This window comes from Pteronotus mesoamericanus, unplaced genomic scaffold (genome assembly GCF_021234165.1).
Source record: "Pteronotus mesoamericanus isolate MK-2021 breed Mesoamerican mustached bat unplaced genomic scaffold, CSHL_Meso_final contig_55, whole genome shotgun sequence".
Lineage (NCBI taxonomy): Eukaryota > Metazoa > Chordata > Mammalia > Chiroptera > Mormoopidae > Pteronotus > Pteronotus mesoamericanus.
In genome coordinates, this window is record NW_026555198.1 from 3953672 (window position 1) to 3972594 (window position 18923).

General features: G+C 36.0%; 1 pseudogene; it reads right to left on the minus strand.

The window, feature by feature from the left end:
- LOC129075529 (ferritin light chain-like) overlaps positions 1-15693 on the minus strand; it is an 84093-nt pseudogene extending 68400 nt beyond the window's left edge.
- Positions 15694-18923: the final 3230 nt, after the last annotated feature.

An 18923-nucleotide genomic window follows, 5' to 3' on the forward strand; every position in this document is an offset into this window, starting at 1 on the left:
ACCATGTGATATCACCTGTAAGTGGAATCTATTCAACAAAATAAACTAACAAAAAAATTAAAGATAAAGTTTTATTAGAATGCAACTATACTCATACAAATAATATCTATGGTTTCTTCTAGCTACCACTGACAGTCTGCAATCTATAAAATGTTTATCTGTCCCTTTACTCATGCTCTATTGTGTTCCATTGATTTATTTGCCTGTCCTTATGCCACTGCAATTTTATAAGTCCTAAATTGAGCTGCTATATCATATTCAAATTTGTTCTGGTTTAACAAGATAATTTTGACTATCTAAACCCTTCACATGTACATATATATTTTATTTTTAAAAAATTTTAATTCAATTTTACTTGTCCCCATTTTCCCCCATTACTCTCCCTGGCCCTACCCACCCCCATCTCCCAAATTCAATCCTTCCCCACGCATTGTCTTTGTCCATGGGTCCTTTATACATTTTCCTTGCCTTGACCACTCCCCTTGTTTTCCCTATTATCCTCTCCCCCCAACTCTGGTAACTTGTCAGTTCTTTATTTCCATGTTTCTTGTTCTATTTTGCTTGCTTGTTTGTTTTGTTGATTAGGTTCTACTTACAGGTGAGATCATGGTATTTGTCTTTTGCCCCCTGGCTTATTTCACTTAGCATAATGCTTTCTGGTTCATCCATGCTGTCGTGAAGGGTGGTAGCTCTTTCTTTCTTTCTGCTGCTTACTATTCTGTAGTGTAAATGTACCATAGTTTTTTGATCCACTCATTTACCAATGGGCACTTAGGTTGTTTCGAGCTCTTCACTGTTGTAAGTTGTGCTGCTATGAACTTTGGGGTGCATAGGTTCTTTTGAATTGGTGTTTTGGGATTCTTAGTGTGTAATCCCAGCAGTGGAATTGCTGGGTCAAAAGACAGTTCCATTTTTAGCTTGCTGAAGAAATTCCAAACTGTTTTCCACAGTGCCTGCACCAGTCTGCATTCCCACCAACAGTGCACTAGAGTTCCCTTTTCTCCACAACCTCGCCAGCACTTTTTGTTTGTCAATTTGTTTATGATGGCCATTCTGACTGGTGTGATGTGGTATCTCATTGTGGTTTTAATTTGCACCTCTCTGATGGATAGTGATGCTGAGCATCCTTTCATATGCCTCTGGGCCCTCTGTATGTCCTCGGAGAAGTTTCTGTTCAGGTCCTTTGCCCACTTTTTAATTGGATTTTTTGTCTTCCTGGTGTGGAGTCATGTGAGTTCTTTATATATTTTGGAGATCAAACCCTTGTCCAAGGTTTCATTGGCAAATATACTTCCCCATCCAGTTAGTTCCCTTTTCATTTTGCTGATGCTTTCTTTAGGTGTGCAGTAGCTTTTTAATTTGATGAAGTCTCATTTGTTTATTCTTTCTTTTATGTCGCTTGCTCTAAGGGACATATTGGTGAAAATATTGCTGCATGGAATATCTGAAATTTTCCTGCCTTGATCTCCTCTGGGACATTTGTGGTGTTACAACTTATTTAGAATCAGCTTATAAATGTTAAAATCTATTATTTTTTTAATGTTGTGGTGTTGAATTTATAAATCAATATAGGGAGAATTGAAGTCTCAACAATATTGAGGCTTTTAATCTGTGAACATGTTAGATCTCTTCACTTATTTAGTTAATTTTGCTCTATAATATTTTTAAATATTTTACTTATTTATAGAGAGAGGGGAAAGGAAGGAGGAAGAGAGAGGGAGAAACATCAATATGTGATTGCTTTTCACACGCTCCCTACTGGGTACTTGGCCCACTGCCCAGGCATTTACCCTGACTGGGAATCAAACCAACGACCTTTTGGTTCACAGATCGGTGCTTAATCTACGGAGCCACACCAGCTGTACAATGTTTTTTCATTTTCAATGTAAAGCTCTTATATGATTTTTGTTAAATTACTGTAATTCCTAAGTTCTTTATATGTTGATGCCATAGTAAATGGAATTGCCTTTAATATAATTTCTGATTTTTTGCCAGTATTAAAATTGTATAGAAATGCAATTAATTATTATATGTTGATTTTATATTCTATAACCCTTATAAGTTAACTTATTGGTTCTAGTTATTGTTTTGTAGATGCCTTTAGTTTTTCTTCCTAAATAATCAGGTTGTCTGTGAATAAATGCAATTCTAATTCTTCTTTTCTGATACTTATGTCATTTATAATTTTATTTCCTTATTGTACTAGGCTACATCCTTCAATGCTGAATACAATTCATAAGAATTAAACATTTTACATTGTTGCTGATATTAGAGGGAATGTATTAAATATTTAACCATTAATTATGCTACTGGTTATAGGATTTCTTGTTGATCCCCTTTATCAGACTGGGAAAGTTCCCTTTGTTTCCTTGTTTGCTGAGAGGTTTTATCATGAATGTGTATTGAATTTTCTCAAATGCATTTTCAGCAACTTTTTAACCATGTTTTTCACCTCTATTTTATTAATGTGGTGAACTACATTAACTAATTTTTAAATATTACAACAAATTTGCATTCCTGGAATAAACCTCCCTTAGTCAAGATATATAATATTTAAAAAATAAATTACATTTGATTTACTAACATTTTGTTAATTTTTTCATTAATTTTTATGAGTGATTTTGCTTTATAGTTTCTTTCTTTGCAATTTCTTTGTCAAACTTTGATTTCAAGGTCATGCTGGCCTCATAAAAGTAGTTTAGAGGACCTCCTACCCCTAGTATCTGAAAGAGTTTAAGATTGGTATTATTTTTCCTTACATATTTGGTAGTATTCACAAGTAAAGCCTTCCACTCTTGGAACATTCTTGTGAGAAAATTTTGAATTAATTTTGATATTTGCATTATTTAAAAATTCTATCATGCTAAGTAAAATAAGTCAGATGGAAAAAGTCAAGAACCATATGATTCATTCGTATGTGGGATATAAAACTTACAGTAACAAATGAATGAACAAGAAACACAAAGAAAAACTAATAGACACAGATAAAGCATGGTGGTTACCAGAGGGAAAAGTGGGGTGATAAGGACATAGTACAGGGTAAAGAGGATCAAATATATGGTGATGAAAGATCTGACTTTGGATGGTAAATACACAATGCAATATACTGATGCTGTGTTATAGATATGCGCACTTGAAACCTATATAATTTTATTAACCAATGTCACCCCAATAAATTTAATTTAAAAATATTTTTAAAAATTTCAAATCTTGTATTAGTTTTGGTAAACCTTTTATTCAAAAATAAAATTTTTAAATTAGTACAACCACTATAGAAAATGTTATAGAGATTCCTCAAAAAATTAAAATTACCTAGATTATGACCTGGCAATTCCACTTCTGGGTATGTATCAGAAGAAAACCAAAACACTAATTTGAAAATATATATGCACCCCTGTGTACATTGCAGCATTATATAGAATAACCAAGATATGGAAGCAACCTAAGTTCCCACCAATAGACCATTTCATGAAGAAGGTACACATATATACAATGGAATACCACTCAGTCAAATAAAGAGTGAAACCTTATCATTCGAAACAACATGGATGGAGCTAGGGGTTATTATGCTAAGTAAAATAGAGAGAGAAAGACAAATATCATATGATTTCACTTATATGTGGACCTAAAGTACAAAATAAAATAACAGACAAATCAGACACTAACTCATAGATACAGAGAACAAACAAACCCCCAGATGGGAGGAAGGTTGGGGAGCTAAGTAAAAAGGTGAAGCTATTAAGAAGTATAAACTGGTAGTTACGATACAGTCATGGGATGTAAAGTACAGCATAGTGAAAACAGTCAATAATATTGTAATAACTATGTATGGGGCCAAGTGGGCACTTGAATTATTGGGGACATCACTTCATAAATTATATAAATGTCTAACAACTATGCTGTGCACTTGAAGCTAATATAAAATAATATAAAATGTCAACTATTATTGAAAAAATAAAAATGTAATAAATTTTCATCAAAGTTATTGAATTTGTTGACATAAAATTGTGTCTAATATTCACTTCATAGTTTTTAAGTGACTGTAGCATGTGTTGTGATGTCACCTATATAATTCCCAAGATCAGTAACTTGTTTTTTGTGTCTTTTTTCTTGATTACTTTTACCTAGGTTTTCATCACTTTTATTAAGCATTAAAAAAGTACTTTAGGAGATCCAAGATGGTGACAGAGTAGGTAAAAGTTAAACTTCTTTCCTTCCAGGACCAAACTGAAATTACAAGTAATATATAAAACTATCAACCTGAATGACCAACTGAAAGCTAGCTGAACAGGAATATTATTTCCAAGGATTTAGTAAAGAAGCCATATCAAGACTGGTAGGGAGGAAGGAGATGCAAAAAGGACTGTTCCTGCTCTTGGATCTTAGAGGCTGCAGCTGAGAATTTGGAGGGATATCTCAGCTGCAAATGTTCCCCCTGAGGAGTGTGGTGTCTCAACTCTATGCCAGGATTCTCAGCGCAGACCACCAAGCCCAAAAAGAGAAGTCCACAGAATATCTAGGTGTGAAAAATCAGCAGGGATTCTGACCAACAGGGAGAGAAGGGAGTCTGCTTTAAACACAGGTGCCCTCTTAAAGGGTCAGCACACTCGTTCATTGTCCCTCACTCTTAGCTCCAGTGGAGGGAGGGTGGCTCAGAATGTAAAAAAAAAGTCCTGTGAGGAGAAACTGTTTTTGTTTTTGTTTTTAACTCTGGATAGACAGCTGATGGGACAGCTGCAAGGGCCTCTGTTCTGAGTTCCTCTCCCATACCACCCACAAATGCCATCCTTCTTGAGATGAACGTTCCCCTCCATATTGCATCACCTTTGGGGAATATAATAGCCCCATCCTTTGGACTCCTCATGGAGTTCATGTCCTCTGGAGGAGTCAGTTGCTTAGGCCTGGTGTTTGGAAGTCCAGATGGACTCAGGGAGGTATCAGAGATTGAGTTGTGTGGCTCTGGTGTGGGGGCCAACACCCTACCTTCCTGTGAATCTGATCAGCACCACTACTTCACAGAATATCCGCTAGCCTTACCCTCCTGAATCCCAGCAGCTCACTCTGCAGAGGTTAGGCTCTCCAGGAATTCCAGGCAAAAGCCAGGACAACTTGTTTTGTGTGGCTCTAGGATGGGGACCATGTTTCTTTTGCATGGAAAACCAGTGCAGAGCCCTGCCTTCACATGGCCAAATCTTGGTCTATTTGGACCTGATAAACTCTGCTGGCTTCACCCTGATGATTCGCTGAGACTCTGCCCCACTACAGATGTCTGCAGGCACCCAGCATGTTGAAACTAGCCTTGGTGTACCCTGGGACTTTGGGTGAGTGGCCTCAGACCCAGCCCTGGTACTGAATGTGAACCTGTGCCAATCTGCTGAATACCACTTGTCCCTACCTGGTGACTCACTGAGAACCTACCTCACACAACTCATATACAACCAGAGGGTCTTTAAGTGACTGAGCCTAACAGACAGTTGGAAGACAGAGGCAGGCAGAGGCAACTCTCAGAGTTCCTTGGGCCTTTTGCTGACTTGACTTTGTGCTTAGTACTGGTGTAAGCTGGACTTGGGGAGCAGATTGGGCATTTCCACATGCACTCAGACCCAGAAAAGCCAGCCACAAACTGGATTGCTTTGCAGCTCCAAACAAGTAGCCCGGCCACAGGTAGTATCTGATACTGAGTCGCACAAGAGTCCTTCCCAAGAGGCCCCAGAACAGACAGACCCAGTGGACAACTTCAGAAAATGTCAGAGCAGGATCCCATTAGCTACACATACAGCACTTCCAAAGGCAGATCTTAGCAGGCACCAGACCCTGTTGAGGTGAATTCTGTACTATGTGTTCAGCATCCTCCAAGCAGCTCATACACGGGGGTCAGGGCCAATCCTCAAAGTCAGCCAGCCTGAGGGTCAACCCCATGCATGGATGTGTCAACAGTGATTAAGAAACAATTATAACAGGAGGGCTCACATAACCCACACAAGGGACATCTCTGTAATACCTAGCTCAGGTGATCAAGGAGACTATGGTCCCACAGAACACTTACTACATAGGCCACTCTAACAAGACTGGGAGACATTGATGATCTACCTTATACACAGAAACAAACACAGACAGGCATCCAAGATGGAGAGACAAAGATACATGACTCAAATGAAAGAACAGGAGAAATCTCCACAAAAATAATTAAATGAACTGGGAGCAGGCAATCTATCAGATATAGGGTTCAAAACAATTGTTATAAGGATGCTCAAGGAACAGAGGGGAAAAATAGATGAACTCAGAAATTAAACAAAAAGATAGTAACCATGAAAAAAGGATATGGAAACCACCAAAAAGAACTGGTCAGAAATAAAGAATACAGTATCTGAAATGAATTATACTTTAAAAGGAATAAACAGTAGTATAGATGAAGTAGAGGATCAAATCAGTGATTTGAAATACAAGGTAGCAGAAAACATCCAATCAGATCAGAGAAAATAAAAAAAAAAGAATTTTAAAAATTGGGGATAGTTTAAGGGACCTTGGAAACAACATGAAGTGTAAGAACATCTGCATCATAGGTATATTAGAAAGAGAAGAGGCAGAGTAAGGGATTGAGAACTTATTTGAAGAAATAATGACTGAAAAGTACCCTAACATGGTAAAGGAAAAAGACACAAGTTCAAGAAGCACAGAGGGTCCTAAACAATATCAGCCCAAAGAGGCTCAAACCAAGACATGTCATATTTAAAATCACAAAGACAAAGAGAGAATCTTAAAAGCAGCAAGAGAAAGACAGTTACCTACAATGGAGCTTCCATTTCAGTTGAAGGTGATCAACTGATTTCTCAAGAGAAACATTTCAGACAAGAAGGGATTGTCATGCAACACTCAAAGTAATGAAAAGCAAGGAACTGCAACCAAGACTACTTAACTCAGGAAGATTGTCATTTAAATTTGAAGAGAAAATATAGAGTTTTCCAGACAAGGAAAAAGTAAAAGACTTCATTACCACCAAAGCAGTATTACAAGAAATTTTTTACTTCTTTAATAAGAAGAAAAAGAAGGAGAAACACGGACAGTGTTGGGGGACTGACTGTGGGAGTAGGGGGGTGGGAGTGAGCAATGGGGACAGAGGCAGGACAACTGTAACTCAACAACAATTAAAAAAAAGAAGGAGAAACATAGTTATAAAGAATAAAATAAAGGACCCATGGACAAAGACAATGAGAGAGGGAGGATTGGAGGTGGGTGGTGTGGGGTGGGTAGGGCAGGGGAGAGTAATGGGGAAAAATGGGGACAACTGTAACTGAACAATAATAAAAATATTTTTAAAAGATTAAAAAGTCAATAAATACATACTTATCAATAATCACTTTAAATATAAATGGCTATAGTAAGGTAAAACAGAAGTACACTACATAGTGATAAAGGGAGCAATACAATAAGAAGATATAATCCTTGTAAATTACGGACCCATCAAAGAGCACCTAAATATGTAACGCAAATCTTGATGGACATAAAGGGAGAGATTGACAGGAATACAGTCTGATGTATCATTGGATATATCTTCCAGGAAGAAAAATCAACAAGAAAATGGTGGCCTTAAGTGACACACTAGATCAGATGGATTTAATCGATATCATCAGAGCACTTCACGTATATAATTGTATTTACCAATATTACCACAATAAAGTCAATAAAATAAAAATACAAGAAAATAGCAAGGCACTGGTTAAAAACAGGCATATAGATCAATGGAACAGACTAGAAAACCCAGAAATAAACCTGCATCTATCTGGTCAATTAATATTTGACAAAGGATGCAAGAAGATACAATGTGATGAGGACAGTCTATCCCATAAATGTTGTGAAAATTGGAAATATACATGCAAATTTGAAACCAACCTTTTTACACTATAAATAAAAATAAGTTGAATTAAAAATTTAAGTGTAAGACTCAAAACCATCAAACTTCTAGAAGAAAACATAGGTAGTAAAATCTTGGACATTTCTGTTAGCAATATTTTTTTCTGATATATCTCCTCAGGAAAAGAAAACAAAAGAAAAATAAACAAAAGGGACTGCATCAAACTAAAAAGTGTTTACACAGCAAAGAAAACCATTGACAAATTAAAGGACAGTCCTTTGGATGAGAGAGCATATTTGCCAGTGATACATCTGATATGGGGTTAACATCCAAAATTTATTAAAAACTCATACAACTCAACATCAAAAACAAACAGTCCAATTAAAAAATGGGCAAAGCAGCTGAATATACACTTTTCCAAAGAGGACATACAGACAGCCAAAAGGCATGAACTGATGCTCAACATCACTAATCATCAAAGAAATGCAAATTAAAACCTCAGTGAAATATTGCCTGTCAGAATCACTATCATCAAATCAAAAAAAATGACAAGTGTTTGTGAGGATGTGGAGAAAAGGGAACCCTCATTCACTGTTGGTGGGAATGCAGACTGGTGCAGCCACTACAGAAAACAGAATAGAGATTCCTCAAAAAGTTAAAAATGGAACTGTCCTCTGACCCAGTGACTTCACTTCTGGGTATATATCAGAAGAAACTCAAAACACTAATTTGAAAGAATATGCATCCCTGTGTTCATTGAAGCATTATTTATAATAGCCAAGCTATGGAAGCAAACCAAGTGGTCATGAATAGATGAGTGGATTAAAAAAATGGTGGTATACATATTATACAATGGAATATTACTCAACCATAAAAAAGAATGAAATTTTACCATTTGGTACAGCATGGATGAACCTAGAATGCATTATGCCAAGTGAAATAAGTCAGTCAGAGAAAGGCAAATATCATGTAATCTCACTTTTATGTGGAATATAGGGAACAAAACAAATGAACAAACAAAACAAACAGACTCATAGATACAGAAAAGAGACTGAAATTTACCAGAGTGCAGGGGTATTGGAGGACTGGGTGGAAAGGTAAAGGGATTGAGAAGTACAGATTGATATTTACAAAATAGCCATGAGAATGTAAAGTAAAACATAGGAAATATAGTAATTAATATTGTAATAAATATGTATGTTGTCAGGTAGATATTGGAAATATCAGGGGGAACACTTTGTAAAGTATATGACTGTCTAATCACTATGCTGTATACCTGAAATTAATACAAAATATTACTGAATGTAAACTGTTACTGAAAAAAATAATTTTTAGAAAGTACTTTTAAGCTTTCTTGATTTTTCTCTATTGTTTTGTCTTTTTCTATTTTATTGATTTCTCCTTGACTTTCTTTTTTTCTTTTTAGTTTAGATTCAATTTGCTCTTTTTTATAGCATCTTAAAGTGGGGTAGAATAAAAGATATAATATAAAAATGAAATGATAAATTTCCTACTTAGAAATGATTTAGCTGCAACTCACAGTTTCTTATTTTGTGTTTTCTTATGTAGTTTGATTTATTTTCTAAGTTCACTTGTGATTTCTTTTTTAACCATGGGTTATTTAGAAGCATATTGCTCATTTCCAAACATTTGAAGATCATACAGGTATGTTTTTGCTATTGATTTCTAATCTAATTTTTCTGTGGTCAGATAGTATATTTCTATGATTTAAATATTTTAAAATATATTGAAAATCATTTTATGGCCTAGAATTAGTTCTTAATTTACTGTAGGTCGAAGTTGGTTGATAGTGTTTTTCAAATATTTTATAGCAGGCCCTTGAATAAATTTTATTATAACATTGATGAAAAACCATAGGAAATTAATTCTTTTTTGTATCAATTAGCTGATGTTATATTGGTTTTGTTATACACTATTTCATTTAAAGTCACACAACCTGTCTATGATGTTAAGTGAGGACTTACTGGACATCCTTACTGATTTCTTCATCTTCCTGATTTATCAATTACTAATATGAGAAAATAAATATCCAGCTATAATTGTTGATCTACCTATTTTTCCTTTAGTTTTGTAAATTTTGCTTTATGTATTTGGAAGCTCTATTATTGCACACTCACTTATGTTGATTGTTATTTATTCTTAATATGTTAACAGTTTTATAATTATTGAATGATTTACTTTATCTCTGATAATACTCATGTTCTGAAGTCTACCTTGTCTGATACTAATGTAGTCACAAAAGCTTTTTTATTCCTTGTGTTTGTATTGTTTACCTTGTTCCATTATTTTGGTACATTTTTTTAAAAGACATTTATTTTTAGAGAAGGGAAGGGAGGGAGAAAGAGAGGGAGAGAAACATCAGTGTGTGGTTGCCTCTCATGCGACCCCTACTGGGGACCTGGCCCTCAACCCAGGCATGTGCCCTGACTGGGAATTGAACTGGTGACCCTTTGGTTTGCAGACTGGCGCAGAATCCACTGAGCCACACCAGCCAGGACTATCTTGTTCCATTCTTTTACTTTCAACTTAGCTGTGTCTTTCTATTTCAAGTGTGTTTGTTATGAGCGTAGTGTTTGATATTATTTTAATAAAGTCCATCAACCTCCATTTTTGCTTAAGTTGGATCATTTAAGCCATTTATATTTAATGGAATTATTGATATGACTGTGTTTAAGTCTATTCCTTTTTTATCTTTTCTGTTATATTTTTCTTCTTTCTTGTCTTCTTTCATTCTCTTTCTTCTATTGGCTTTTTAGCAATAACTTTTTGTGTTATTTTAGCTGTTGTAGGGATTACAATATACATACTTGTCACATTTTACAAAGAAATATTATATCATTTAATGTATAATAATATTAAAATATCATTACATTTACATCCATTCCATCCTTAGTGCCATTATTGTCATATATTTTACTTTTATGCAAGGTATAATGCCCAAAATACATTTTTTTTTGCTTTCAACATTCAATTGCCTTTAAAAAATTGAATGAAAAAAATAGTGTTTTATATTTACTATCTGAGAAATATTTTTCATTTCTTACCTTATATCCCAATTTTCTTCTCATACCATAATCCTTCAACTTGAAAAACTCACCTGAGCATTTTCATAGGGTAGATATACTGGCAACAAATTTTTGCAGCTTTTGTTTTTCTGAAGTTTTTTGTTTTGCCTTAATTTTTGCAAGTTATTTTCACTGAACATAGGTTTCTATATGAACAGAATTATTTTTTTAATTTCAGCACTTTAATGTATGTTATTCTTTGATTTTCTGGCCTCCATTGTTTCTAATGTGAAGCCATATGTAATTCTTATTGTTGTTTCCCCTGTTTATAATGTGCCTTTTTTTCCTCTGCTTTTAAGATTTTTTCTTTATCTTTGTTTGCTCCAGTTTTCCTATGGTATGTTTAAGTGGGATTCTCTTTTTAGGGTTCACTAACTTTGACCTGTGGGCTAATGTTTTGATCAAACTTTAAATATATTTTTGACATTCTTTCTGGGATTACAATTGCACATATCTTAGAGGCCTTGATTTTCCTTCATAGGTAATTGAGTTTCTCAATTTTTCAGTATTTTTCCCTTTCTTCATCATTTAGAATAAATTTATTGACCTGTCTTCAAGTTTACTGATCTTTATTTCTATTTTGTTCCAATCTACTGTAGATTTTTTTTAATTTAATGAGTTTTGGTTTAGATACTGTGTTTTTTAGTTCCAGGATTACCATTTAGTTATTTTTATAGTTTCTGAATCTCTCTTGAACTTCTCCATCTTTTCCAGTTTTATATCCATCTTTTCCTATATACATTTTCCCATGAAATGTATAAAGCATATATTATTTCATTTTAACTCCATAATAACCCAGTGTAAGTATAGTAACATGTCTATATCAAAAACAAAGAAAGAGATGATTTGTCCACAGTCAACCAGTTAGCAAAAGGTACCATCAGTTTTTAAATCTTGATCAATGGACTTTGAACGCATACTCTAAAGGTAGTCCAATTTTTGTTGTCATCATTTTGCTTTGTTTTCAAGTCTATGTACAATCTCATCTTGCCAGGATACTACTTCAAATCTTGAAAAGCATTTAGCATATGAATATGTCATTGCTACCCCGGGATGATAATTTGAGGTTACATGATTAATGAATGATGTGCACCTTTTAATAAAATGCTGATGACCTAAATAAATAAATAAATAAATAAATAAATAAATAAATAAAACATAGAATTACCCATTTTATTTATATAAAAAATTGTTTTTATCCCCATTTGAGAACATTTTTTTTACATTGCTTCTATAGACAGAAGGAGGGAGAAAGGGGGCACGGGGGAGAGAGAGAGAGAAACATCAATGTTTGTGAGAGAAACATCGAGAGGTTGCCTTCTTGTATGTGTCCCAACTGTATTTGAAACCTGCAGCCTTTCAGTCTATGGGATGACACTCCAAACAACTAAGCCACACTGGCCAGAGTGAATCGCCCACTTTAAAATGTACAGTTCAGTAGCATTTAATACATTCACAATGTTGTGCAACCATATGTTCTATCTACTTGGTAAATATTTTCATTACCCCGAACAGAAACCCCATACCCGCTGAGCAGTCACTTCCAACTTTCCCCAGCCCCTAGAAACCACTAAGCTTCTATGGATTTTCTTGCTGTACATATTTCATACAAATGGAATCATACGATATATGACCTTCGTGTCTGGCTTCTTTCACTTAACATAATTTTTGAAGGGGCATTTGTGTTGTGATATGTATTAGAACTTCATTCCAATGGAATACTACACAGCAGAAAGAAAGAAAGAGCTACTACCCTTAATGACAGAATGGATGAAACTGCAGAGCATTATGCTAAGCAAAAAAAGCCAGGTGGTAAAAGACAAATACTGTATGATCTCACCTATAAGTGGAACCTAATCAACAAAACAAACAAGCAAGAAAAATATAACTGGCAACATTGAAAGAAAAAATAAACCGACAGTAATGAGAGGGAAGGAGGGAGGAGAGTAAAGGGAAAAGGAAGGGGAAGGGTCAAATCAAGGAACATGTATAGAGGACCTGTGGACAAAGCCAAAGTGGGGAAGGATTGAGGGTGGGAAGTGGCGGTGGGTGGGGCAGAGGAAAGTGGTGGCAGGAAAATGGAGACAAATGTATTTGAACAACAAGAAAAAAATTAAAAAATTTTAAAAAAGAACTTCATTCCCTTTTATGGCTGTAAAATATTCCATTATGTTAATATATGACATTTTGTTTATCTATTAATCAATTTGTAGACATTGGAATTGTTTCTAGCTTTGACTACTGTGTATAGTGCTACTATGAATATTAGTGTGCAAGGTTTTTTTTTTTGTTTGAATGCCTGTTTTAAATTATTTTTGTTATATACATAGTAATGGAATTGCTGTATCACATTGTAACTCTATATTCAAATTTTTGAGAAACAACTAACCTGTTTTCCACAGTAGCTGTACCATTTTGCATTCCTATCAGCAATGGATGAGGGTTCTGATTTCTCCACATCCTTGCCAACATATGTTATTCTCTGTCTTTTTTATGATTGGCATTCTACTGGGTACCTCACCGTGATTTGATTTGTATTTCCCTAACGACAAATGATGTTGAACGTCTCATATGCTTATTGGCCATTTTCTTTGGAGAAATGTCTATTCAAGTTCCTTGTCCACTTTTAAATTGGCTTGTATGTCTTTTTGTTTTTGAGTTGTGTGAATTCTTTATATATTCCGGTTACTAGATCTTTCTCCACTATATTATTTGAAAATACATTCCCCATTCTGTGGTATGTCTTTTCAGTTTCTTAACAGTGTCCTCTGATGCACAAAATTTTAAAATTTTGATTAAGTCCAATTTCTGTATTTTTTTTCTTTTGTTCCTTGTGCTTTTACTGTCATGTATAAAAATCCATTGCCAAATCCAAGGTCGTAAAGGTTTATCCTGGTTTTCTCCTTAGAGCTTTATGGTTTTAGCCCTTTTATTTAGGCCATTGATGCATTTTGTGTTAGTCTTGGTATATGTCATAAGGCTTTTGGCTGTAGCATTAATTCATTTATTCAGATTAAATCAGCCACTACTAATGATTTCCTGGAAGGAATTTTTTTTAAGTCTTGAGAACTGTCACAAGCTTCATCTTCTGTTGCTTAATCACTACTTTGAACATATGTCAACCCAGCTGAAGAAAGAATGGCATCAAGAGCTCAGAGCGCCCATAGCTATCTGACATCCTCAGCTATCTGACACTAACCTTCACTTGCAGATGTATTTCCTACCGTTTCTCTAATAAGGTCTTCCAATCCAGGCAGATTCTCCATTCCTACCTCAATCTCAACAGCCCTTTCTTTTGTACGCATCTTGCTAAAGGTCATGTCTGTCTCTTTGACCGCTCTATTGCCAGCATCTAGCGTGATGCCTGACACACAAGAGTCACTCCTTACTCTGGGGCAGATCTTAAAGTCAGCATGTAAAATTAAAATCACATGCTCAAATTACTTTTGATGATGTCTTAGGGAGGTGCCATCCTGGAGAAAGATATTCTCCCAGAAAGTCCAGCGTGGCCAGCATTTTTTCCAGTGTGGATGCAGATCATTGGTTGTTTTCTTTGATCTCCAGATTAAGTATTTGTCTTGCACTTATAGTTGGCCATACTATATGAAAAATATACTTTAACCAAAAGAATGACAGTTAGCAAAGTGAGGTATTTACATAAAGAGATGAAAGAACAGCTTTATGCTTCTTAATCTCACACTCAATCTAGGGTATGTATTAATTGAGTGTAATGGTAGCAAGATTTGCCCATACCATTCAAACAGTTCATGGAAGTAAAATAGGGCTATGAATGCCAATGTCGTAGACACTCCAAAAGTTGCTTTGCATGAGTGACTTAATTAATTAAAATTGTTCTCTCTACTTCAACATTGTCTTTTTGTCTTTGCCTATCAAAATCCAATACATTTCTCAGAGCCAAGCTGAGACCCACTTATCCCCCTTTGCAAGCTATTTCATTTATTATGTGCCTTACTCTACAGCAGACAATGCAAAACACCTTATATGCTTTGTCCTCCTTTAATGCTCACAACAATCTTATGAGACAGAAATAAGGAATATTTTTCCAGTGTTAAGGATGAGAACATTGAAATTTAGAGAAGTTAACTATTGCGCCCATGGTAGGTGTAATCTACTTTTCTCATCACTGTCTCTCCAGGGCCAGGAACAGTTTCTGGCACACAGTGTGTGCTCAACAAATATCTATTGACTGTGTAGAATGACTGTCAGATTCCGAGCGTGCATGCTTAGCCCCTCTTTCAGGTCTTTTGTCTGGTTCCGACTCATGGCCCCAGTCATACTTTCTTACTCTGTTATTCGAATATTGGCACCAGCCAATAATATATCATGGATCTTCATTTGCTTTAAATTTGTATCACAAAAATATAGGTATCTTAAATATTTTTCAAAGTCCATCTGCTCCTGGAGACCCTGATATGCTTTTCACCTACTATTCTCCTTTCTCATAGCTCCCATAAGATATAAGGTCTGTATCATTCAGATGGCATTTAACAAGACATTTCTTTCTGTTGCAGAGACTCGAATGCATATCTCCCCTCCTCTCTTAGATAGATGCTGACTAACCAGTATCCCTCTCTGAGGCACTGATTACTGAACCCTACTCTTGATAAGCTAAATGTCTGGAGATAATTCTCTTCTGCCAACATGTTCAATACCTTGACAATCTGGACCAACGTAGATTTCTGACTCTCGAAGCCTCCAGGTTTCTCCCACATAAGCATTCCTTGTGCTGCCCATACTGATAGGAATTGGTCAAAGGATGATCATGCCTAAGTCTGCCTGGTCAGGTAACTGGCAACTTTTGAAACATCAGAGATTTACAAAATGCATTCTACTGCTGACTGAATGTGCAGAAGAGAAGAGAAAAGGATGACTTCTTAAATGCTGGTGTAATCTATTTAGAGCTTCTCATTTATTAATGATGTGGACGAGTCTGTGCCTATAGTTTCATGAAATCTTTAGATCATTCTGAAGTTCTAGAATAGTAATATGTTTAGATTTCATTAATCAGAAAAAGTGAGACACAATGATAATCATCAGCCACAACTCTCATCTTTTTTTAATAAGCAACCTTGTGGTGAGATTTGTAAATACAGAAATCAGGGTTAGAAAGAACTGCATAGTAAAAGGATCCAAGTTTCCATTCAGGAAATTATAAACAACAAAATATTGATGTGAACTGGGTAGATATGACTAATGTATACTTCTAGTAGAGTTTTTCATAGGCAGAAAATTATTCCTAGGTAATCAATAATTTCAGTTACTACAGTGGAGGATCAGAAGGAGTGGGTAAATAGATTTTGGTATTGCATAATAAGTGCTTACTGCATGTCAAGTCCTTTAATGTATTATTTCATTTAATTCTTATAATTCTGGGATGTAGGTACAGTTTTCACTACCATTTTACAAATGAGGAAACAGGTTCACAAAATGCAAATTGTTCATGATCATAGCCTTTAAAGAGAGAGCTGGGATTTGTATCCAGATTTGACTCCAGATCCTGTCCTCATTTTACTATACCACACTGCCTCTTAGTGGTCCCTATTAACCTATGATAATAATAGGCAGTATTTCGGGGGAACTATAAGAGCAAATGAATGGAAAACTGGATGCATTCCTTGTGCTTTATAAATAATAGTTACAATTTACAGAGTCCTAGGCATGGTGATAAGGGCTTTACATATAATAACTCATTTAATCATCAGAACCACTCTCTAAGGTAGGCATTATTGATATTCCCATTTTATAGATGAGGGCATTGAATCTGGGTGACCAGGGGTAGCTAAAGTGAGCATAGTTACTCAGCTAGAAATTTTCAGGGCCAGATTTCAAACCTGTTTTTCAGTTGCCAGTGCTAGAGCCTATATACCGCTATTTCAAACTAGTGAATGTGCAATAAGAATCACCAGTTGAGGGTGTTAAAAATATGGATTCCTTGGCCCCATCCCTGAGAATCTGATTGAATAAGACTTTCTAAAAATAATATTTCTGGGTTTATTGAGGTATAATTGACAAATGTGATATAGTGGAAATCATATAGCCTTTTCAGACTGACTGCTTTCACTTAGCAATGTGCAAACTGTTGAGACAATAAAAAAAGATAGTGGTTGCTAGGGGTTCAGGAGGAGGCAGGGATGAATAGGTGGAACATTGGGGATTTTAAGGGTGGTGAAATTACTCCATATGATACTATAATGATGGATACATGCCATTATGCATTTACCAAAATGCATAGAACTGTACACCACAAAGCAAAAACCCTAATTTACACTAATGACTTCAGTTAATAATAATGTAGCAATATTATTTTACCAAGTGTAACAAATGTGCCACAATAATATAAGATGTGATGTCTTTGCTGAATTTGTTTCTTTTCTTTGATGACTCTTCAGTCTGGGTAGTATTGGCCTTATAGACCAAATTTTGAACCATTCCCTAAGGTGGTGGCCACGCTGCATTCTTGGTTGCCCCTCCCAACATGGGAACAACACACCACCAGTGAACTTCAGCAGGGGAGATCAGGGCCCATTATATTCAATAAAGCTTCTGTGCTACAAGTGCAGCCAGGGTGCAGGAAGGGGCTGTAGACCTCTCTGCCATGCTGGCCTAAAATAGTTTCTGTAACTCTGAGCTAAGGCCTGCCCCTTCCACAGAGAAAGCGTAGCCCTAGACTGAGAGTTGAGAGTAGAGGAATCCCTATTTTCCTGACAGTATGTGCCTAGAGTGGAGCTCTCAGAGTGGTTTCCTCCAAAATGAAGCTGGCAGTGGAGAAAAGATAGAGCAGGTGATAGCTCAAATGCCAGAGTCACTATTCTTACCGTGATTTAGTAGATTTTCTTGAATGTGTTTTTCTCTATTTTTTTTTATGTCCTTAGGACAATTTCCAGAAACTTTAAATGATTATTTTTTATAATTTTATCCAGATAAGAGGTTGTTTATTTGGCAGTGAGTTAACTGTGCTCCTCTCTCTACCACTCAGGAAATCTTACGTAAGATTTTTTAAAAATATTTTTAAAGGCTATATTTATTTATATTTAGAAAGAGGAGAAGGGACGGAGAAAGAAGAGAGAAACATCAATGTGTAGTTGCCTCTCTCGCACCCCCTACTGGGGACCTGGTCTGCAACGCAGGCATGTGCTCTGACTGGGAACTGAACCGATGACCCTTTGGTTCACAGGCCAGTGCTCAATCCACTGAGCTACACCAGCCAGGGCATAAGATTTTAACTTCTGTCATGCTAGCAGATTCTCTCCCTTGCTGACCTTGATGAAGCAAGCAGCCATCTTGTCAGTTACTCTGTGGAAGAGAGCTATGCTGTCAGTTATCCTCAAGTAATTGAGTACAGCGCTGACTGACGGACATAAAGCAACAAGAAACTGAGACCCTCAGACCAACAGGCAGAGAAGAACTGAATTCAGCCAACAACCATGTGAGCTTCGAAATGAATCTTTCTCCAGCGGAGCCTCAACATGCAACCACAGACCTAGCCCATACTTTGATTGTAACCTTTCTGATATCCTGAAACAGGACCTAGCAAAGCTGTGCCCAGAATCCTGACCCACAGAAAGTGTGACCATAAATGCCTATTGTTTTAAATCACTAAGTTTGTGATCATTTGCTATGTGGTGATAGATAAATCATGTGATGGCATAAAATAAAATGCATACATTTTGCAATATAATATTATCTGCGCATCCTTATAAATGCATTAAATAACAAGAGAGTGCAGTGGATTTAATATTTGCCATTATTTAAAAGTAGTTATGAACCCTGGCTGGTGTGGCTCAGTGGGTTGGGCATCGTCCCATGAATCAAAAGGTTCCCAGTCAAGGCATGTGCCTTCGTTGTGGGCCAGGTTCCCAGCTGGGGGCACATGCGAGAGGCAACTGATTGATGTTTCTCACACACATCAATGATTCTCTCCCTCACTTTCTCCCTCCCTTCCTCTCTCTCTAAAAAATAAAAAA